This window comes from Symsagittifera roscoffensis, chromosome 9 (genome assembly GCF_963678635.1).
Source record: "Symsagittifera roscoffensis chromosome 9, txSymRosc1.1, whole genome shotgun sequence".
NCBI classification, from domain to species: domain Eukaryota; kingdom Metazoa; phylum Xenacoelomorpha; order Acoela; family Convolutidae; genus Symsagittifera; species Symsagittifera roscoffensis.
The window spans coordinates 8941100-8966354 of NC_087070.1; the positions used below are offsets into that span (position 1 = coordinate 8941100).

Here is a 25255-nt window from a genome sequence, read left to right on the forward strand (position 1 = left end):
GGCTTACATTCAAGAATTGAATATTGAAACTTCAACAAACTAAGAGTACTCTAAGTTAGTGAGTACTAAGAGGAAATTTTCTTGAACACAAGTGCCTCGGCACTGCACCCGGAAAAAATTTTATTCTTGCCAAGGATCCAACAATTTGTGCTACGTAGCACAAATTGTTGGATCCTTGGCAAGAATAAAAATTTTTCCGGGTGCAGTGCCGAGGCACTTGTGTTCAAGAAAATTTCCTTCAGGGTGATGTCATTAATTGAAAGAACAGACTCATGATATGGTGAGTTCTGAAGTTCTTGAAGCAGTAGAAGGTGGATCTGATCGGGCAAGTCCACCTGTTTTGAAGGAAAAACTAATTGGTAGGATTTGCCGCATTTGTCACTACAAAGCAAACAAAGTGATTTATCCAAATTTGAAAGATTCTTTCGATGTTCCGAACATCAATCAAATGTTGGAGACAATTAGAAACGCAAAATACCTCGGCAACTAGAACTGAAGGACGCCTACCTACAGGTTGTACTGTCTTCGGCTAGTCGAACAATAACAAAAACCACTACTCCAAGTGGATTGTATCAGTTCAAACTTTTGCTACAAGGATTAAAAACAACATTTGCAACTTTTCAGGACTTTTTGAGAAAAATTTTGGGCCAGCATTACTCCGCCAGGTAATAGTCTATCAAGATGACTTTCACATGCCTGTAGCTGATAGATAAACGTCGGATAAAATGTGCAGCAAGTTTCATCAACACTGAAGGAAGAAAACTGTACATTTAATGGACAAGGGTGTTTTTTCTAAAACCGAAAAATGTTAGGGCTAGAACGTCTCATTCAGCGGATTGGGTCTTAAATCGGACGTGAAGAAGTTTTGAAATAATTTCATTTTCAAAGAAAAAAAAAGAGCTAGATTGCTTGGTTGACCAAGTGGTTCTCGAAGTTTTAAAAAAAACTACTGCAGCATTATTGAACACTGTATCAGCTGAAAAAGTATAAGGCAGAGTTTGTCTGCACTGAATTTCATACTGAAAAACGAAACATGAACTGTGTAGAAAACCGAATTTGAGTGCGTGAAATCCAAAAAAAAAAGAGCGGACTTCATTTTTGATGCTAGTCAATTTGCATTGGGTTAGTTATCTAGATTATTGATTTCACCACAGAACAATTATTCCAAGATTGAGAATAAAACTGTAGCAAGAAATTGGACAGTAGAAAAACTGAAACATTTCTACTTGGTCGACAATTCAGCATTCGATCAGATCCTTGTCTTTTTGAGTTTCTTCTAAATTCAAGCAGAAAACTCCTGAGAACACAAGCAGTCGATTAAAAGGACGGAAAACAAAAATGACTGAGTATGATTATGACATATAGAATACCAGCCCAAATCTGCTCAAACATGCACGCTTCTTCAGCCGGAGCAGTGTTGAAGAAAAACTTGTTGACCAGCAAGCGAAGACGAATCATCTGTTCATTTTTGTACCAGTTTTGCTCAACAAAATTGACTCATAAAAACACAGGCAAAGTTTTCTTCAAAAATAGCACTGAGATCTAGAAAAGACAGATGGAATGATGCATCACAGAAAGAGCAACCCTAAAAACGGGCAGCAAAAATTTGTCGTACGTGGACGGTTAGACGTGGACAATGGAAACGCAATTTGGCCAGTTCATCAAAGGTTGCGACGTTTGTACATCTAAGACAAAAACTTGCATATATACATATGCAAGAATTGAAATTCGAACGCGTTCACATGGAATTTGCGCAGTCGAATAAAGTACCCGACAAGCAACTGTTAGTTTTTGTATTCTGAGTCTGCTACCCGAGTCGAGATTTTTCACCTAATCTGAAGCAAGATTTGAGCGGTTTGAGCGTTTTTTTTTAGACAATTACGCTCAAAATTTTGCTTCAAAATGAGCGATTTGAGCGGTTTTTGAACAGTTTTTATAAAAAAACCGCTCAAAAACCGCTCAAGATTTGAACGGTTTTGGGCGGTTTATCCAAAAAAACTGCTCAAAAACCGCGCAAGATTTGAGCGGTTTATCTACAAATTATCTAGTTTCTTTATAAGACCGCTCGAAAACCGCTTGAAAACGGCTCCAATCTTGCTTGAAAAACCGTTCAAAAACCAAGGCAAGGGATGAGCGGTTTTTGAGCGGTTTTTTAAGCAAGATTCGAGCGGTTTGAGCGGTTTTTCCAAAAAACCGCCCAAACCGCTCAAACCGCTCAAACCGCTCAAATATTGCTGGAAAACCGCTCAAACCGCTCAAATCTTGAGCGGTTTTTGAGCGGGATCTCGACCCGGGAGTTAGAAGCCAATTTGCATCTGCTAATCGACAATGCGCCACAGTTCAGATCATTGAATAAATTGAAGAAAAAAAACAGAAGAAACATTTGAGCCCCAACCTTCAATGAAGCAACAGTTTACATTTCGCTAAACAGAAGTTATTCATGGAGACAAGTTTGCAAAAATTAGTAGAAAAACTGTTCTGCTGAAGCAATAGAATGATGAGGATCTAAGAAGTGCAAATTCACAGTTCTGCTTCTTACTCCCAAAACCCCTAACTACAACAAGGATGTTCCATGAAACAACCAGTGTGATACAGAGTCTAACCATATTTCTAATACTGATGAGAACCTCATTTCTGATGAAAGTACCGATTAGGATCCTAGAGTAACAGATTGATTAAGTGCCACCACTTGCAGCGATTGCCGCTGGATACTTCCTACGCCAAAGAAAAATCCTAGCTGAAAATATGCATCAAAACAAAACTTTCCTCATTATCATATGTTTCTCGATGATAGCTTCAACTTATTAGAAGTTGTTCATGTCTGTTCATTTTTGACCTAGCGTGAAATATATATTGATTGACTTTTTCACTATCAAGTTGATATATCACCCAAAAAAAATCGACGCGTTACTAAAGGCGCGTTGAAGTTCCACGGGAAAACGCAAATAACTCCTTTCTTGTCGAATCCAGTCTGCTTCAAAGTCAGTTGCTCTTTCTTACGCGCTTCCGACACCAAATGTACGCAACATTCTCTGATATCGAAGGCCTGTTTATACAGGTCTGTCTAGTGGATTGCAATCAATATTTGTTACGTTTTTAATGGCGGGTTGACACCTCACTAGCATTGCTAACTAAGCTCCTCGCCGAGCAGCCGTCCATAAGAAAGGACGTTATCCCGAAGCCGCAAACGCCACACTGAACCATATTTTTTATCGACAGTTCCCTCTGCGCCGTTAAAAATGCAGCAACCGGTTGAAAAGTGAGTCAAAGTTTGATTGAACCACATAAAGTAGCAGAGTTAACCTAAGTAAGTTTGTTTCGAATACTTCAGAATTTTCGAAAAATCTAATTATCACTGAAGCCACTGCTAGTAACACCGCAAAAATCCCTACCGCTACGAACACTGCGGAAACCGCTTTGCAAGTTCTCGGTCTCAATTAAGACCAGGTCACCCATACGTTTGTTGTGAGCAGAGGAGTTAATCGCGAACTCAAAGACACAATGTGTCTATACTTGCGAATAGGTCTTGTTGCTCCCTATACCATACGCGCACGTGTGTTAGTTAAAAACAACTGGCAATTGAGTGGTCAGCAATTAGATCATCCACTACCAATGGAGTTGAACAGCGAAATTAACCAATAACACTCAAACTTGCCAGTTTGACTTCAACTCCCGATCCTTCGTTGCTGCTTTGACTTTCCAGTGGACGGTGTGAAAGCTAGAGTAGCGACATTGAAGATGCAGTCAATTCCAAAGTTGGAAATTTAAGCTGCGCTTCTTGCTACTCGTCTGTAGATTGAACTCAATTTACAATCAACCCGCTATTGTAGCCAATCGGGTAGCCAAATTTCTAGAGTCGACATTAGTCGCTCATTGATTTCATGTCCTGAGTGGGACCACCCCAGCTTAAACAGTACAATTGGTAAAGAATTGGAACAACTCTGCTTGTTAAGTCAGGTTAATTCCCTAAATAATCCGACTGCCCTTAACCGGTATCGAATGTTATTTGAAGGCAAACAAAATTTTCCAAAAACTTCGAAACTTTGAGGTACAACAAATGTGTGTGAATAATAGGAAGAAAAGATGAATTTGATTGCCTGTATTCACTTTGGAACGATTTTGTTCTGCGGGAGTACTGTTCCACGCAAAAATTTATCGCATTAAGCTATCAAAATTATAAATCAAGTCTATATAGTGCGCATAAAATAATTCAGCGTGGCAATTTGTACAACCACAGAAATGTCGAAATAAAATATCTTTTTAAACGTGAACTCAATATCTTCAATTGGTTATATTCTTTGTCAACACTATGGGCTCTTTTCATTCTCCTCCACCCGCATATTTTTTAGACTAATTTTTTTGTTTACACTGTCGGATTCTTATAAATTTTTGCATAGGGACTAATTAGGCCTTCACAAAAATTTTTGGTCTTCATATTCAAACTTGTAAAACCACTCGCAGCACCATGAAACTGATGCTTACGTGAGGTTGGGGAAAGTAAAAAAATTCACACTACAATTTCGGTCGCCGAAATTTGACTAAAAAAACCGCACCCATGTATAAATTTTCTGCAATCCTTCAAAAATCAGATTCAAATTTGGGCCCTTTTCCACTCCCCCGATCCCACGTTTGAAATTTTAATATAGTTGTTCAACGTGATATTATTGTTAAACACGAGATTTACGATGGAATATAGAAAGGAACAAATCTGTTCACAATTGCTAGTTCTTTATCACTGAAAATTGACAACATAAAGTAGTTTTGTGAACATAAGTAGTTCAAAAATGAAATTAAAAGATAGGGAAAATAGAAAAATGCCACAATCCAAAAGTGGGATGAAAAGGAAAAGAGACGTGAAACCATTTCAAAACAAGCATTCATAGACCAAATTTATTTATGATGGAATATCACTATAAAATGTTTATAACTAACCAATCAGTTTCCATCCCTAACTTTTACACTTATTTGTAAGGACTGGAACTACTTGTAGTTTCAGCACCAGAAGAATTTGAATAAAACTTAGAATACAGTTGTTCTCCTTACGGCAACTAAGTCGCATAAACCAGTATACACTAGGTCTATTGAGACTGGGGATATATGAGTAAGATTAGGATTGGTATTAGACTAAGAAGTTGCACGAGTCTATCCGGCCGAAAATAAGATAGCGTGAGGAGCAGACGGTGTACCTTATCTGAAATTACTCTATGAGTATAGTACATTACATAATACATAACTCATAAGGCCATCACAAACGTGTTTGGACTCTTTTCCAGTTTCCCATCCCCTTTGGGAAACTACAACAAAATTGTTTAGAGAATTGGGCTCTTTTCCAGTTCCCCCTTTCAAATTCAAATTTTAAAAACTTCTTTAACGTTGTCATAATGCAATGAAATTTGGCGTGGTGAACAAATCGACAACTGTGAACAGATGCGTTCTTCATACTTGTAAGCGTAATATCACGCATTTAGCCATAAAAACTCGTATAACTAATTTAAAACTCGTTATTTTGAAAGGGGGGACTGGAAAAGAACCAAGAATTGTTCATTTGTTCCTGCTCACAGGTTTTCTTGCAGTTAAAACATCAAAAGTCATTTTCAATAGTCATTCGTACCTCGAAATTCAGTAAAAATTAAAAGGGGCTGGAAGAGAGCCCCTATTTGCTATCCATTAACCCTATAAAAACAAAACTTATGCGAGGTGGAGGGTAGCCGAATAATACAATAACGATCTATACAATAACGACTGATAAAAAGAATACAAGTCGTTTCTACCAAATTCTGCATTAAAATAAAACTTTTTAATAAATAATTTATTAAATACAAATACATAAATTAGTTAGTACAAAAATTCTTGTTAGTTTCATAAATTAACTAATTTTTTTGATCCCAGCTTCATCACCTAAAACATAACAGCAAGAATTCAAGAAACTAATCTCATCAAAACTTTATCTTCTAAATACTCTTCATCTCAAACTTTCAAAATAAAAATTATCAAGATCTATCCTTGTTTCGAATACTCCACTTTTCTTTAATAACAGATCATCAAGGCTTCCCTTGGATCTTTTATTTTAAATTAAAACTAAAACTAAATTATTTTACTATTGATCATCAAGGCTTTCCTTGGATCAAACAGAACAATTTTGGTCTCCGCTTCCCATAATTTTAAAAGTGTCTAACGACCTCAAACGTCGATTCACTACCCAACCCTTATCAACGACCCAGGACTAATAGAAATTTTTAAAAAACTAGCCATTTAAATTAAGCTAAGCATTGAAGAACTTCGATTACTCATCCTTTACTTGAGCCCTTCCTCTTAGATGACCCAGGCTAAAACCCCTAACAAAAACGATCTACTTGTGTTCTAATTATACCTGAACCTTGTGGATTGATCTACTATTCTCCAACCCTCGATCACAAAATCAAAATCCCTAGGTAAGATTAAGTAGGAAATTCATAGGTTAAAACTTCTTCACGAGAGAAAAAACCATTCTCCTGAGTTGATATACTCGCTCTCCAACCCGTCAACCACGACAATCTATGCCCCAAGTTAAGATAACACACAAAAATTGTAAGAACAAACAGTTTAGGAAATTGAAATTTCTAATCTCTAAATATTGCATCCATCATCCTAAAGCATATGTCAAGAGATAATCTAGAAAGTAAACCAACAATCGTATCAATTAATTGTTAATTAAAAACGAAAGATACGACCTTGTAATCACACCACACAGATGAGCAATAATATATATTAGATCAAAACGACAAACACAAAAAAGACAATCATAACAAAAGAAAAACAGTCATAACAAAACAAGAAACGCAGTCTATGTATCAGAACCAAACACAATAGAGGAACTTCAAGATTTAAAAAACTCGTTGAACAAAATTAACCCGATTGAGGACCAAATATATTGTTTTTGGCTCAGAAGCCACAACACCATCATCAATAAAAGAAAAACGCAAAATAAAAAATCACATATCAACAAACCAAGATGTCTATATAATTGGAATCAAACAATAAGACATATTGAATGTTACACACTAACAGTTTTACGATGTAAAACATGATGGAGTACAACAAAAAACTAGACGATAACTCGAAGTTCCCGTTTTTCATAAGACCACAAAATGATCCCGCCGTGGACAAGTACAATTTTGTTACAACCTAGTTGCAAATTTATTCGAAAAACTAAATAGGCCATGTAAACAAGAATTCCCTGAAGTAAAAATAATATGACAATTCCTTGACCACTATCTCAAAGATATTTGTAGTATCACGTCATATTATGGTATACTTACAATTGAAATTGCATCACCAAAACCAAATCACATAAGACACCAAATACAAACAGATGATATAGATATAGAATTCTCAAAAGTTTTTACAGTTTATTTAAATTTTATACAACACCAAAATTCACAACAAGCAAATTCAAAATTTACGAACGATGTATTTCCAGTCATCTATAGCTATCTATCTATACTAGAATTAAGAGAAACACAAGGTAACTCACCAATTCAAACATCCCGACATTCAGCTGTAAGACAAGAAATAGATATTTTCTCAAAATTTTTAAATGGAATCTGTGAAATCTTCACAAGTAATGAAATATCACAAATTGTTGAACACGATCTACAAAAGATAGAAGCATGGTTTAGTATTGAATATTTTGTCCTTAACATTGTTCTAATATCACTAGCAAGAAAAAATTTTCGACCACAAAATTCAGACGATGAAACTATATTGGGAGATGAAACAGATTATGTTTGGGACCCTGAATGGTCTCATCCATTATTTATTAATATACCAAGTGATATATCAAGTCAAGCAATTACCATAGTTTCCATCAATAGTTATTATGTTAGAATAACTCCACTTTTTTTTGATGCAACACTATAAACTAAAATCCATTACTCACTGACAGAACAGGAAATAATAGTTTAAATTCTTTATTTAATAATCAATAAATTTTAAACGAAACAAGAAATCCTACGCAACAAGATATTTAAACTCATTCACTTTTCAAATCAAATTCAAATGAAGAAATAGTTGAAACAATGCCAACAACAACGCAACAAAGCATTTCCTCAATTCATCCTACACATACAACTCCAAGAAACAAAAACGCAGCATTTCCGCAAACAACTATACAATCCACGGTAAAACCTTCCGTTTTCCAAAGTCCTCTTAAATGGACTATCAAACATTTAAACAAGTAACGACATCAAGACAAACAAATAAGCAAAAGATGTCAAAAAGAAATAACTTCTCAGATCAAAACTATAATTTTTCTGCAAAATCCAAAAAAAAACAAACCCCCAAATATGAATAATCAAAATGAAACACAATCACAAAATTAAAATTTACCACAAAAAACTTCTCAATCAGTATTTTTTAAATACTATAAATCGATACCATATTAGAAAACAACAACTAATTATTTTTTTCCATCAGATGATGAAGAATATTCTAATCAAAATCATCAACAATTTTATTCAAGCCAAAGACCTCTTTCTTACAGTGTTGATCAACCAGATATTTTCGAACCATACACACGAGATGAAAAAATACGACAACCTAGAAAAATCCAACCTCATACAATAATATTTTTCAACCCCAATACCCAGTCAAAACACAATCTTACCTACCAACTCAAATGCATAAACCCCACTGCCATATTATTTACAACAACATGAAATAACAAAAAGTCAACTTACCAACTTTCTCAAATGCCAATTGCCGCTGAATTACTACAAATGACTATGAATTCATACCTAGTGGGTGAATCACCAATATCATCGGATAAGCCATTAATGGTATTCACAAGAACAGATCCCGAATACTCCGTAGAAGATTTTTTAAATGCAGTCACAGCAAATTTGAGTTTAAATATAGGACCTGAACCAGTAAATACACCACTCCATCAAAATTGGATACATAGACGCAGAGCTCTAATCCAAACCATACTTGATTTTGTTTTCAATTTTACCTATAGATATTGAATCAGATTGGAAAAGATTCACACAAGATTTTTCAAAAATGTTCGACTCCGAAAGAAACAAACAACACCAAATAGTTTTTTGCAATGAATTTCGTAGAATCCCAAACGAAACAATTAAACAACTAGCAGTAAAAATCGAAACACTAGTAAGAAAAGCATATTCTCCTAATACACATGATTGAAAAAACACAAAAATGATAGAAATATTAATGATGTTTCTAACACCTCAGGTACAAAAAAAAGAAGTAAAAAAGAGAGCATCACATCCATCTTTAATACGAGAACCCGATATAGACTTCAGAAAACTAGTAGTTTAACTAGAACAAGCTGAAATCACTATGAAATTGGAAGAAACAGAAAATTTAAAACTACAATATGTAAATAACATCCAAACCATCACTTCACAAATAAATAATATTCATGACTCTGACACTGAACTAGCTAAAAAAATTCAAATATTAAATATCAACGCGCAAAATCCAAATTTTCAAGTCAAACCATCATTCAAAAAATGGTGTAACTATCGCCGTAGATACGGACACAATATTGTTGAGTGTAGACAAAAACAACAAGATAATCAAATCAAACCTCAGAAACACAGAGAAGCAAATAAATCATTTTACCAAAACATGAAAAAAGAAAGCCAAAATCTACCAAAAAAAACATTAACAGTAACAACATTTCAGGCAAACAACTTCCTGACAATTATAATGTCTCTAGACAACAATCAACTTTCAGATGAAAAACTATCGCGGAAGATCTCCAGATCAAAGAAAATCACAAAACTTCTCAAAAAATAGATATAGTCGATCAAACAGTCAAATCAATCAAAATCGAAATAACTATTCAAGATCAAACTCAAACAGAAGTAACTTTTCAAATTGTTACAGAAATTGTTCAAACTCAAGATATTGTTCAAAATACTGTTCTAGAAATTCCTCTTAAAATAGAAACAGAAACTAATTAAACAACAGGAATAGACAATATCAAAATGACAGATCACGAAACTATTCGAACAAAAGATCAAACGATTATGATTATCACAATAGATCACGTGACAATTCTCAGAATAGAAATTAAAATTATCAAAATCAACAAAGAAATTTTTCTCAACCACTGCACAGAAAAAACACACGATATCAAAATTCACAGCAAAACTATAGAAGTAGTACACCCATACCTCAAAGACAAATTAACCAAGTACAATCAACTGAAGCAACTCAATCAGACCCTCGCGGTATTGATAACACAGAAATCACAGAACTGCAACTAAATCACATATTTTGCGAATCCACAGACGATGAGAGCGAAACAGAAAATACACTTTCGAAAAACATGCTTCAAACTGAAAACGAATACGAAACACCAATTGAATCGAATAACTATCAAAAAAATGAAAATCATTTCCAAAACTCTGATAACATTAAAAAAAATAGCAGACTATACTGAACAAGAGCTGAAAGGAAGTTCATGCACAAACAATATATATCAGGATACATCAAATAAAATACAACTACCCCAAAAAAATTTTGACAATCCCTTTTCTCCTAGAAAGTCCAAAAAGCAAATATTTTCAATCACCAGACCTTGACCTCGAAATTGATTTTTTAATAGACTCAGGAGCAGAATCAAATTTAATAATCATTTCCACATGAATTGAAATACAAACTTTACATCCAAATTTAATACCCTGTAAAACCTCAAGCAACCTAGCAACAGCACAAGGATCAAGCTTGGAAAATTTTGGAAAATCGAATTATTCCTTGCTCCCTTTCGAAAAAGGGAACAAAATAAACTTTTAACTAAACCTTTCAAACAATTCAAACAAAGATTCCATATCACAGATATAAAACACAATATCGTTAGGATACCAATAATTACTAAATATACTCCCACTATTAATAATAAAATACATATAAAACACAAGTATACAAGAATGAAAAACACATCATTTACTTTCTTTCAAAGGTTAAATAAACAACTAACGTTTTTTCCAAATTCTACTCTATGCATAACCAAGAACAAAAACACCTGAAACTGTTAGCTGGATATGTATATATTTTTTCAGTAAGTCAAGTCCATCAATATAACATGAGACAGAACAAACAACGACTATATATGTCAGACCTTGAAGTCATAAATTTTTCCGAGTTGCAATCTCATCCATCAAATACACGAAAAATACAAATTCAGATATAATTTCATTATATGTATACAATAATTCTCCATTAAAATTAACATTACCTCTAGGACTTCTAGGTTATTGTGAAACTAATGCAACAATTTCTCCTACAATAGAAATATCATATAGAGTGATTAATGTTTTGAAAATATTAGATATATGTCAATCAACAATCCTTAATAAAGAATTATCAATAATTATTATAATAAGTGATAAAAAACGAAACACAGAATTTTTCACAAAAACACCTTATTTTAAGCCAGCAATTCAGATATCAAAAAACAACACTGAACAACAAAAATTCCTTACAACTTTCAACCTTTAACCCTCTCAAATTACACCAAACGAATTTGAACAACTAGCCAAACTGTTACTAAAATACCCAATCGTGTATGCCACATCTAATTTTGATATTGGAAAATTAAATTCACCACTGCAATTACCTCTAAATCCTGACGCAAATTTCAAAAAACATCGAGCAAGTAAAATCCCAATTCTTTTGCAAGATAAAGTCAATTGATTACTAGACTAACAAGAATAATATGGAATCATTTCCCCAGTAAATAAAGAAGAACAACCAAAAGGAAACTCATTCAAAAATCCCGTTATTATTTTAGCTAAAGGAGAATCCTTAAAAGTCGTTTTAGACGCAAGATACCTCAGTTCCCTGATTGTTGAATCTAAATGTAATTGGCCTAAAGAACCATTTCAAGAAATTCTCGCAAAATAAACGGAAAATACTTTACAACAGCTGACATTAACAGTGCTTACAACCAAATGCCGCTGGATTATCAATCAGGACGCTTAACGCAATTTGTTATTGGAAACCAATAGTACGAATTGAATAGGCTTTTCTATGGAATCTCCATAGGACCAGCAGCATTCTTGGCATTTATGAGTAAAATTTTGAGACCAGTCATTCTCAGTAAAATTGTCATAACATGTTTTGACGATGTTTTTATGCAATCACAGACAAAAATTGAAATGTTTATCGTCGTAGATAAATATCATCAAAAACTACTTAAAGAAAACATGAAAGCAGCCCCGGATAAATCACATTTTTTCCGCACCCGTGTTAAAATTCTTGGACATAGTATTGAAGGAAATACAATAACTCCACTAAAATCCCGCATAGACGCAATCATAAAACTTCACAACCTCCATTAAAAAAAACTCTAAGAATTTTTTGGAATGAGTAACTCCTAAGTAAATATGTCTATAAAATGCAACTACTTTTAAGGCCACTTTATAACCTTCTCAGACAGCAAAATAGTTTTGAATGGACAACAGAACATCAGAAACGATTTGAAGATATAAAAACACTCCTCACTGAACAAATATCAAGTACTATTCCAGATCCAAACCAACCATTTTGTGCTATGTGCGACGCCTCAATTTTTGGCATTGGCGCAGCACTATTACAATCACAGAGTGGAATAAATAAAATGAATCTTATTTCAGCAAATTCTAGGCTATTTACACAAGCTGAACTTGGACTCTCTACACTTATGAGAGAATGCACAGCAATATTATACACTCTCACTTTATATGAAATTTCAATGTTTGGATTAAAAAATCCAACAGTTCTATTTACAGATCATAAACTTATAATTTTTCTCTTTACACAAAAATCAAATCCAAACCACAGAGTTTGTCGATTTCAATTAATTTTAATGAAATTTCCAAACCTATATCTAGTTTGGACAGCAGGAAAAAATCTTGCATTACCAGACAGACTCAGTAGAAATACACCACCTGATTTATTAACAAAAAAACAGTAGAAATACCACAGAATATTAAGTTTTCCTTGCACAAGACAAAACGTAACCACGATTGGAATGCAAATATGTAGTAAAAACTGACGTTAATCACGCACATATAAATAAATTAAACTTTTCATTATATTTAGGTTGCCAAAATAATCACTATCAAGTAGACCTACTAGGAAACTCCATGACATATTTAACATTTAAACCGATACCATACTCATCATGGATCAAAAAAAATACTAAAAAAAACCACTCAGACAAAAAATGTATAGGACAGACCTATTCCCTTTAATAGAAAAAGAAAATCTAACTGATAAAATAATTTTATTTAGACCTCCACATACCGATTCAAAATACTCAAAAAATCAAGTTTGTAACTTCCATGACCCCCTAGATAACATACCTTTCCCGAAAATAGAAAATGAAAATATATTTCGACCAAATGCAGAGAAATTAACACATGAACTGCTACAAAAACACCAAAACCTTGACCCAATCACTAGACAATTAAAGTCTTGGCAAAATTATAAAACAAAACCCATAAAATCAGATATCACAATTCTAGGAAACAAAGCACTTCTTAGATACTTTAGAAAGTTCAATAATACATCCATAAATGAGAATACAAACTTTTTAGAATACCAAAAATCCGAATTAAAAGTACCCTGTTTACCACTAAAAATGATATTCCCAGCATTTCACATTCCTCAAACACTAAAGGAGATGCAGGATCAGAAAAAAAACATATCCAAAATTGATTCAGAGTTTTTGTTTTCCTAGATCTTAAGACTTCTCTTCACCAATATTTTCCTATATCCAACTCACTTGTCAAAAATCAATAAACAATCTGACCACAGTCAAATTTAGCCTCGAAAAATAATTAAAAAAATTTGGCCAGAACGAATCATTTCTCAAATGCTTCTTTCCAAATCAGTCAAACCTCTCAAAATCATAACTTCAAAACTTTTTTCAACCCTATCAATTTTTTTCAAATCAGCATATTTTTTATTATAGATACTACGAACTAATTCTCTTTCTCTTCATTATTTTTTGCAATTTTTTCATAATTTTCTATTTACTGCACAAAATTTACCTCAACTTTGAAAAATTCTCGACCACCTGTTCAGGTAAGATATTTCAACAACTATCTAAATGTTAAGACATCTTTTCAACAAAAAAGACACTTTTCTTCTTTTAGTGATTTTTTTTTTCACATTTTTACCATCCCTAATTCTGACAATATGCAATTGTTTAAAAAGGCAATGTTAACTTCTGCATTAGCCAGAACACTTTTAATTATTTTCGTAGAAGACTACTATAATCAAAATAATTTTTCTCTATAGGTAAAAAATTTGAAGAACTGTTCAAAATTGCAAATCAACAACCTACACCAGCAGTCCCCACCGACTACGACATCCCAGGAATCTCCAACAACACCAAAATCCAGTCGGACAAACCACTCTCAATCATCAACACGTATTTCATTTCAAAAAAAGCCATATACATTTGAGGAAAGACATTCACTATTATCAGAACCTTTCGAACCTGTAGTTTGCCACGCACCCTTAAGCGAACCACAATACGAACAATTTATAAGATATACCATTCTCATCAGCAAGACATCCGGGTCAAAACCAAAATACATCCAAAATAGATGGACAAATCATAAATTCAAGACGAAATAGAAATTTAACAACTCCCAGAGTTAATTTTAATAAACCCTCATCACCAATCACAAACCTTATAGATCTTTCCAGTAGTACAATTTAAAGAACACCCCCCCCCCCCACCATAACCATCTACCTCACAAGTAAAAACTCAGAACATATCATCGGATTACTTAGGATCAACACCCACATCCGAGCAAATTCGTGAAAGTAACCCCCAACTTCAACACAACGTCTCCCACATTGGATGACACAAGCTTTCAATCAAGGTGAACCAAACTTGGTAAACTACCCTATAGAAATCTCATTAGATACATCTTTATCACTACGAGAAAGCCTCTCACTTCCTTCAACCACTTCAATAAGTCAGACAACAACATCATTTCCTCCAAGTTTCCCTTTAAGTTTAGACGATAGATATAAGGAACATTTAACCATTAATGTACCCCTACGATTAGATTGGAATACATTCGTAGCACCCTTGCATTATTTGGTCAACATCTCGACAGTAACAGACTACATAATTGGGCACTCAACAGATTACAAAATCGACACGATATTCGTAAAGACATACAGGAACACAACATACAAATCCTTACACAAGACAATCTGACACTTAAATTTGAAATAACAAGAACACTAAACAATTTAGTACATCACCCTCTCCGCTTAGCTCCATTAAACATAACAGCTCAATCATTACTTTTCCCATTTATCACAAAAGAAATTATCTATAAATACGACAGATATACAATATACAAAAAAACACTTGGATACATCACATTCTATAATCCGTATTCAGGACTATCCTACACAGGTGTTTTTAGTAATCCTTTTCCTTCAAACCCTACTCCCTTTTACTTTTCAGAACCAACAAGTCATAAAAACCCTTCTCCTCGAACAGGAGCTCAAGATTTACTAGTCACACACTATGATTGTGAAGAATACGCAAAAAAGCACTACATAAATACGCCATAAACCAAGTAACTCAATGCAAATCCGAACCACAAGAAATCCGAACTGCCACATACCACTAATTTCCGTTCTCAGAACAATCATTTTTTTTAGCCCACGATGAGCCGCCAGGCTGGATCCCTCAACCGTTCCCTTTCATACCCATCCAATCTCCAACGTCACTCTCCAAACATATCACTTTCAGATTTCACTCCCTATCCTGTACCATCATACACTAATCAATCACCAAGCATGAATTCAGACGACACACTTCCACAAACAAAAATTTTCACACAATTCCACAATTGAACAACTATGATATTGAAACCCAGATGAATTTGCAGACCAGCCCATCCACTTTTTTGCCTCCTCCCTTTCAACCACTCCATACCCAAATTCTCGATGAACCTTTCTCAGCCCCTTTTTCTACACTGATGCAACCCCAATTTTCTCCCCAATTACCAGCGACCCACCTGACCCCTCTAGCACCGTTGATGAAGAACTCGAGAATGAATTAGATATTTTTATAACCCTATAACAACAGCTTCAAAACCCTAACACACTAACAATTCAACATCTACCACAAACCATGACATCCTATGAATCTTCCAACCCAGCATCAACTACTGAAAAAACACGAGCCCACCGAGTATTGAAACGTAAGCAACCCAATGCTTAAACGCCCTCTAACCCTTCTAACACTTTCAGTCCACCCACTTCATACTAACACGAAAGAGTTCCTACAAGTGTGCTTACCATTTTTATCACAGTATACTTACTATCAGGCAAATACTAACAACGATCAAAGAACTTACAATAATGAACATGCCTTGTTTCCCACACCTTCATGGATCTCATATTATCATTTCAGTAAGCCATTATCACTCCCATTATATAAAAACCCAGACGACAATGATTTGTGTCACACTCGAATACATCACCTAACCACAGCACTTCATGAAAAGCAATTCACAACCATCGGACAAACCGAAACATTAAATAGATTCACTACACAAAAAGCAAACCATTTTTCCATTAACCATTATGACCACGCCGTTGCACGATATATGGAAGATACCTTTTTAGAAGACGATACTAACGCTAACCCTCAACTAACTGAAAATTGTTTTATACGATCTCAATATGTATTAACCATCAACTGCATGAATAAAAAATTTGATCATATTATATCTACAGCACTTCGCGACACAAAAGCCTACGACCCCGATTTCAATAAATTCAACCAAATTTCACTAACTTTCTAACACCAAAAGAACGCGACTTACACTGCTCACATCAAAAAATATTACGCACCAAACAAAATCACACATACACCTATTATAAATTTATCCAACGCCACTACACCACTAATACACCATCACGAAACCCGCAACATCAATTTCAATTTATTAACTCCAAATATACTTCAACTTCTTCTTGAATCTCACATACTGTATAAAAGACAGTAACATGCAAGCAATCATCAGAAATTAAAACCCTCTACGCCATATGTCTATATTTGCCCAATAACCACAACTTTCAACATTGATGAATCCCGTCCACTAAATGTCCCTAACGAATATATACAGCCCGTTGAAGTCCCAATCCTGGAATAAATGTACAACACTAACTATAACCGTAAACTTTATAATCTAATTCAAAACATTCCGCACGAGTTCTCCCCCAGTAGTGAAGAGCAAATGATCAGCAAAGCACTTAAAATCCTATGGCCTCTACTGCAAACTAAATATATCGCCCGCTTGCTTGCTAAACTCCTAACATCATCGGACACCATTCACAAAGTTTTCTCAAATGGATTTTCTGCCGACGATGAGTAAGCACAATTAAGTATCTTTAACTGATAAGATCGAAAACACAACTAACTATTCTTCATAAAGGTTTCACTTGTTTTTTAGATTTCATCACACAATCATCTAAAACATATAAAAATAAATAAATAATTGAAAACCCTTTCATAGAAATTTTAAACTCAGTTTAACAAATTGCAGTACAAATAAAAGCAGAAAACTTTGCCTCCAAAAAGCAGTAAATTCATAAATAATCCTCCAAAGCAATAATTTTTCTTTTACAAAGCAGTAAATAATTTAAAAAATTTCCCCAAAAGCAGTAAAATTATTATTTTATTCTAGTCAATTCATAAAAATTGCAGATGAATTAATATGTTTTGAACATTTTACAAGACGCTTCTTTTATAAGTTTGAATCATTCACTCGCCCATAAATCATACACTCTTTCCACAATCGAACAGTTCGCCCATGAAAAATTGTTTAAAAAATGAATATAAACTTTCAACTTTCACTAATGACAACTCTAACTAGTTTTCACACGTTTCAAATTTTTCCTTTAATCCGGTTGGATGGAATTGTAAAGTAAACTGAAATAACCAACGCAGCTTACTAACGACACAAAATCACAAACTAATAGCATGGTTAAGAAAGCTAAGCCCACGGTAAAAATTAACCGAACTAATGTAAAACGCTTTTGCGATAACAATTAATAACAAATCATAACTAAGACTTAATTAATAAAAGATAAAAACATATGCAAACCATAAATGCAGTATGTATAGATTTTTTTGAGTCCACGGAACGAGCTGCAAAGGAGACGACAACCCAATCACATTCCAACTTCGGAATGGCAAATCTATTCGATTTGCTGCTTGAAGTCACTTCCCTCAAACGATTTAAAGTATGGACTCAACATCGCAGCAAAGGAAAACCATTGAACCAGACCAATGGCCATCTCGATGTTGGCTACACGTACCAATCCTAGTCACTTGGCACTTCACCGGAAAAATCTAACTTCACCCTGCACAAAGTCTCGCTCTAAATTTAACGAAATCAATACATCATTGCATCGATCGGAAGTATTGACACAATCACTTAAAACTACCACGATCAACGAGATCGATAGAGAAACACGAATATAAAAATCTTCCTCCGTCGAACACAAACAGCCACATTTCTGCTTCTACTGCAAGAAGCCAATGCTCGCAACTTCAAAAAGAAACTACATCACCCGTCCTTCACTACATCAAATGATTAAAAACTAAAAACTCTCTAAACCCCGGACGGGTGGAACCAGTTCTAAACTAGCATTTACAGACCAATTTTTTTTTGATGGAAAATCACATAAAATATTTTTAACTAACCACTCATATTCCATCTCTAACATTTACACTTTTTTGTAAGTGCTGAAACTACTTGTAGTATCAGCACCAGAACAGTTTGAATAAAACTTAGAATACAGTTGTTCTCTTTTCGGCAACTAAGTCGCATAAACCAGTATACACTAGATCTATTGAGACTAGGGGATATATGACTAAGATTAAGATTGGTATTGGACTAAGAAGTTGCACGAATCTGTCCGGCGAATAAAAGATAGCGTGACGAGCAGGCGGTGTACCTTGTCTGAAATTATTCTATGAGAACAGTAAGTAGTACATAACTCACTCGGCTCTTTTTCCCCCAACACCCGGAGAAAAAACGGCTTGAAATTAAATATAAGTGTGATGACCTAATATCAAAACTTTGTCACGACCTAATCATGAGAAAGAGCCATTTTCTAGTTTTGTTAAGTTGTTTTGTTATTATGACTAAAAGTGACTTATGATTCAAGATATGAGTTACAAATCTGTTCATAATTGTTATTTTAATAGCCATGACAATTTTCAGCGAATTATAAACAAAATGTTATCTAAAAGATGAAGCTGAAGCTAAGCGGGGGGATCAAAAAGAACCCGTCTTCGTCTTAAACACTGACGGGCTACCACTTTAGATTCACAAAACTTGTCACAAACAAAAAAATCTCAAATAGTTAATTTTCAAGATAGGCAAACGATATGCAAAACAAAAAATCAAGTAAAAAAATCTCAAATTGTTAATTTTCAAGATAGGCAAACGATATGCAAAATGAAAAATAAAATCTTAATTCAATTTTTGCTAAATTTAAATGATCATTTTCTATTTTGCCGCAAACCTTTGATGTAATGAAGATGTTTTGGCTCTTTCCCACTCCCCCTCCCGCCTTTCAATGTCAGTTTTGGAAAACTAATTTTACGTTGTAATAATGTATTGAAACTTGACATGCTGATCAACCTAATTTACGTGAACATATTTCTTCTTCAATCCTGAAATCTTAACATTTAAACTTTGAAATGGAGCGGGGTGTGAAAAAGAGCCGATTTTTTTATGCGAGAATGGGGAAAAGAAAAGCCTACGATTGAGTTTAAGTACCAAGTGCTCGATAAAATCTTTTGTTCCAAAAATTCGGGAATAATAAAGAATAGGTATCGCACGTGGCAAGTGATTCACAATTGCAACCAAGTTTTTGAAAGCAACCACCCAGTCAAAACAAAAGTGAACATTTAAATATTAAACTTTTTTTGTTCAATTCGCAAGTTTTGGCTCTTCCCTCCCTTTCCGCCCGCCCCCAACCCCCCCCCCCCCCCCCACCACCTCATATAAGCATTGTTTTCATGGTGTAATGAGTGGTTTTACAAGGTTAAGTATGAAGACCAAATATGTTTGTCATGGCCTAGTTCGTCTGTATTGTCAACATTATACAATCTGACCGTGGGAACAGAAAAATTACTCTAAAAAGTTTGCAGGTAGGGGAAGCAAAAAGAGCCTAAGTTTTTTGTTTCATATGAAAAAAAATAAGCGTGAATTTAAACTTTTACTGACTAAAATGGGGGTGTTAAAGATATATTTCGGACAACAAGTACTTCGAATTTCAGCAGTATTTCCACTCAGACCCTGAGCAAATCTTTCGTAGACCCTGAGAAAACCGGGGTGGGGAGGGGAGGCAAAAGAGCCATTGTTTTCACTAAAAACGGGCCGGGGCCTCATATTCAGGCCTGGTTCCAACTCTGCCCTCCACGATTGATTTCAGTTTTAAATTTAATTTAGGATTGTCATTATGCAAGGAAGTTTTGCAAGGTCAACAAACAAACTAACTACTCTGAACAAATTTGTAATTTATTTTTGACTTGACGCATTTAGCCATAACAATATTCGAAACACTTATGATATCAGAAAGTTTGTATTGTAAAAGGAAAGTGGAAAAGAGCCAAGTTTTTTTTCTCACATTGTCAGAGAGGGCTCTTTTTCCTTTTCCCCCCACCTGCAAAATTTTTCATGTGAATTTGTTGAGCACATTGTCCGATTGTTATGAAATTTTACATACAGACTAATAAGGCCACGGCAAACATACTTGGTCTTCATACTCAACCTCGTAAAACCACTCGTTACACTAGTATATTGAAGCTCGTGTGAGGTGGGGGGGGGGGAAGGAAAAAGAGCCTCAGAGAGTTTGAAAAAGTGGCGTGTGAAATGATAAATGGAACCAGATCTAAACTGGAATTTATTATTGGATATTATTCTGATATTTATCTCCATAAAATATTGAATACTAACCAATCATACTCCGTCAAACTAACAACCCACTCATTTGTAAGTGCTGAAACTATTTGTAGTTTCAGCACCAGAGCAATTTGAATTAAGCTTAAAAAACAGTTGTTCTCATTCTGGAACTAACTCGCATAAACCGGTGTACACTAGATCTATTGAGACTAGGAGATATAAGAGTAAGATTAAGATTGGTATTAGACTAAGAAGTTGCACGAATCTATCCGCCCGAAATTAAGATAGCGTGACGTGCAGATGGTATACCTTATCTGAAATTACTCCATGAGTATAGTACATAATACATATCTCATCTGGTGCCACCAAAAGTCTCGAACAGACCTTGATTTAAAAAAACCTGATTAGAATTAGACAAATACAACATTTCAAAATTGTTAAATGACAAAAACTTAGTAGAAATGTCTCTAGGCAAGAGATCAGATCCAATATTCCGAACAATACGAGAACTAGCCGGTATTGGAAGAAGAACTCGAAAAAGAGGCGACGTACTACTAGGAAGAAACAACGAATCGATTTAATGATTGTACGACCAAAATCAAATCAAACTTTTGTATTTAGAATACTTCTAGCAGTATATTTAAATTTTCAATTTCTGACTTAAATTTTGCTGAAAAAGAAAATTAAGTTTTCACAGGAATTGACAATCAAACATACAATTTTTCCAAAATTTAATCGCAAGTTTAATCGAAAAAGGAGATAGTCCATGCACAAAAGAAAATCCCAATGTAAAAATAAAAAGACAACTTCTTGACCATTATCTCAAAGGCATATGTAGTCTCACATCACAATATGGAATCTACACAGTAGAAATCAGTTCACCAAACGCATTTCATGACATTATAAATCACTAACCCCAGTATTGCATCCATCAAGGAGTTAAGGAAACAAACAAATAATTATATTACACACATGTTTATTTAACGACGAAAGATACGACCTCGTAATCATACCACAGACAATCAGTAGGATACATAAGAACAAAAAGACAAACACAAAGGAAAATTATTATCAAAGAAAAACAAAGTATTAGAAAAAGATTTTCAAAACGAAGAAAAGCAGTCTCAGAATCAGAAACAACCGCAATACAAGAAATTCACAATTTAAAAGACTGAATAAACAAAAACCAACTAAATGATGATCAAATATATTCCACTGATTCAGAAACCACGTCACCAGCATCTATAAAAAGGAAACGCAGAATAAAAAATTGTTACACAAACAAACCAGTACGTCTGTACAATTGGAATCAACCAGTAAGACACATTGAAAATTACACGCTAACAGTAATACAATACAAAAATGATTCGAAATGAAGAAAACCTAGAAGATTCAGCAATCCCATTTTTAATACATCCACAAGCTGAAGCTCGAGGACAGGTACAATTTTGCAAAAAAATTTATTCAAAAATTTATTCGAAAAAGGAGATAGTCCATGCACAAAAAATTTCCCGATGTAAAAATAAAAAGACAACTTCTTGAACACTATCTCAAAGGCATATGTAGTCTAACTTCACAATATTGAATCTATACAAAGGAAATCAGTTCACCAAATGCATTTCATGACAAACATCTCATTCAAACTGATGACGTAGATATTGAATTTTCCAAATTTTTTACAGGATACATAAGAAATATGCAACATCAAAACTTACAAATAGCAAACTCAATATTCACAAATGATGTATTTTCACTTATCTATAATTATTTATCTATATTAGAATTGAAAAAACCTCAAGGCGATTCATCAACTCAAACATCTCGACATACAACCGTACGACAAGAAATATATATTGTTGAATGCAATCCGTGAAAATCTAACTGGTAAGGACATAACATAACATGTTAAACACGATTTACAAAAAATCTTAGCATGGTTCAAAATCGATTATTTTATTCATAATATTGATCTTATAGCAGTAGCAAGAAGAAATTTTAGACCACAAAATACAGATGACGAAACCATATTATCAGAACAAACAGATTATGTTTGGGACCCTGAATGGTCTCATGAATTATTTAAAATTATACCAACAGATATATCAAGCCAAGCAATTAGCACAATCTCCATTCACAAAGACTATGTTAGAGTTTACCCACTTACAATTGATGCAACACCTCTAAACTATAATTCATTATTCCCTGAAAGAGCCGGAAATAAAAGTTTAAACTCCATTTTTATAATTCAAGACAACTTAAAACGAACAAGAAATCCTACCAACAAGATATACAAACTCCATCACATTTAGTAAATGAAGAAGTAGTTAAAACAAAAACAACAACAGAAGAACAACCAAGCATTTCACCTGTTCAACCCAATTTTACAACTCCAAAACTAAAAAACCCAACATTACAACAATCAATTTCACAACCCACGTTAGAACCCTCTGTTGCTCAAAAACTTTCACAAATGGATTACCAAACGTTTCAACCAGTAACAAAACCGTCATAGAAGCAAAAAATATTACATAGAAATAATTCTGCAGAACACAATTAACTATGTAAAAAGATCAAAAACAACGAAAACTTCTAATATGAATACTCTGAACTGCTCATACTCACAAAATCAAAATATATCACACAGAAATAATTATGCAGAACACAAATAACTTTGTAAAAAGATCAAAAACAAAATCTTCTAATACGAATACTCTGAACTACTCATATTCACAAAGTCAAAATATACCTTAACCAACTTAAAACTCTGTAAATGTTAATGATCAACCACGATCTTCAGAAGATTAAAATGAAAGTTACCCTTTTTTCATTAAACCAAAAATAATATAAATAGATACCATATTAGAAAACAAAAAATAATTATTTTTTTCCATCAGATGATGAAGAATATTCTAATCAAAATCATCAACGATTTTATTCAAACCAAAGACCTCGTTCTTACAGTTTTGATCAACCAGATATTTTCGAACCATACACACGAGATGAACAAATACGACAACCTAGAAAAAATCCAACATCATACAATAAAATTTTTCAGCCCCAATACCCAGTCAAAACACAATCTTAGCTACCAACTCAAATGCATAACAAAACCCCGCTGCCATATTATTTAACACAACAACAAGAAATAACAAAAAGTCAATTTGCCATTTTTCTCAAATTCCAAATGCCGCAGAATCACTACAAATGACTATGAATTCATACCTAATGGGTGAATCACCAATATCGTCGAATAGGCCAATAATGGTATTTACAGGCACAGATCCTGAATACTCTGTAGAAGATTATCTAAATGCAGTCACAACAAATTTAATTTTAAATATAGTACCTGAACCAGTAATTACGCCGCGTCATCAAAATTGGATCCAAAGACGCACAGCTCTAATCCAAACAACACTTGACAGCGGAGCCCAAAAATGGTTTTCAATTTGACCTATAGAAACAAAATCAGATTGGAAAAGATTGACACAAGAATTCTCAAAAATGTTTGATTCTTAAAGAAACAAACAAAATCAGAGAGTTTTATGCAAAAACTACCAAATGAAACATTTAAACCACTTGCAGTAGAACTGAATCATTAGTTCGAAAAGAATATTCACTTAATACCCATGATTATAAAAACACAAAAATGACAGAAATCTAAATGACGACTCTAACACCTCAATTACAACATTTAGCAATAAAAAGGGATCATCACATCCTTCCTCAACCCGAGAACCACATTTAGACTTTAAGAAACTAGTAGGTAAGCTAGAACAAGCAGAAATCACTATGAAATTAGAAGAAACAAAAACCCTAAAGCTACAAAATGTCAACAATATCCAAACCACTACTTCACAAATGAACAAAATTCATGACTCCGATACAAAATTATCTAAAAAAGATCACTGAAAATCTAAACATCTACGAGAATAACACAAATTTTGAAGGTAAACCATCATTCAAAAATGGTGCAATTATTGCCGAAGATACGAACACAGCATTGCCGAATGCAGACAAAAAACAACAAGGGCATCAAAATAAACCTTAAAAATATAGAGATCCAAATAAATAACTTCATCAGTACATATAGATACAAAAGATCATTTAGTAACAATAGATCAAACTATCAAAGATCAAAATACATTAACTATCAAAAAAGATCACGAGAAAATTAACAGAACAGAAATTCAAGTTACAATAACAGACAAAGAAACAACTACTCTCAATCTCCACATAAGAATAACACACAATATGAAAATTCACAACAAAATTGTAGAAGTAGTACACCTAAACATCAA

The 25255-nt window shown here is 33.9% G+C and overlaps 2 protein-coding genes across 2 annotated transcripts in view; both read right to left on the minus strand.

Moving 5' to 3' along the window:
* Positions 1–25255, minus strand: part of LOC134854122 (cytochrome c oxidase assembly protein COX15 homolog) — a 248534-nt gene that overhangs the window by 185870 nt on the left and 37409 nt on the right. The window lies entirely within an intron of this gene.
* Positions 1–25255, minus strand: part of LOC134854121 (hypoxia up-regulated protein 1-like) — a 506694-nt gene that overhangs the window by 117305 nt on the left and 364134 nt on the right. The window lies entirely within an intron of this gene.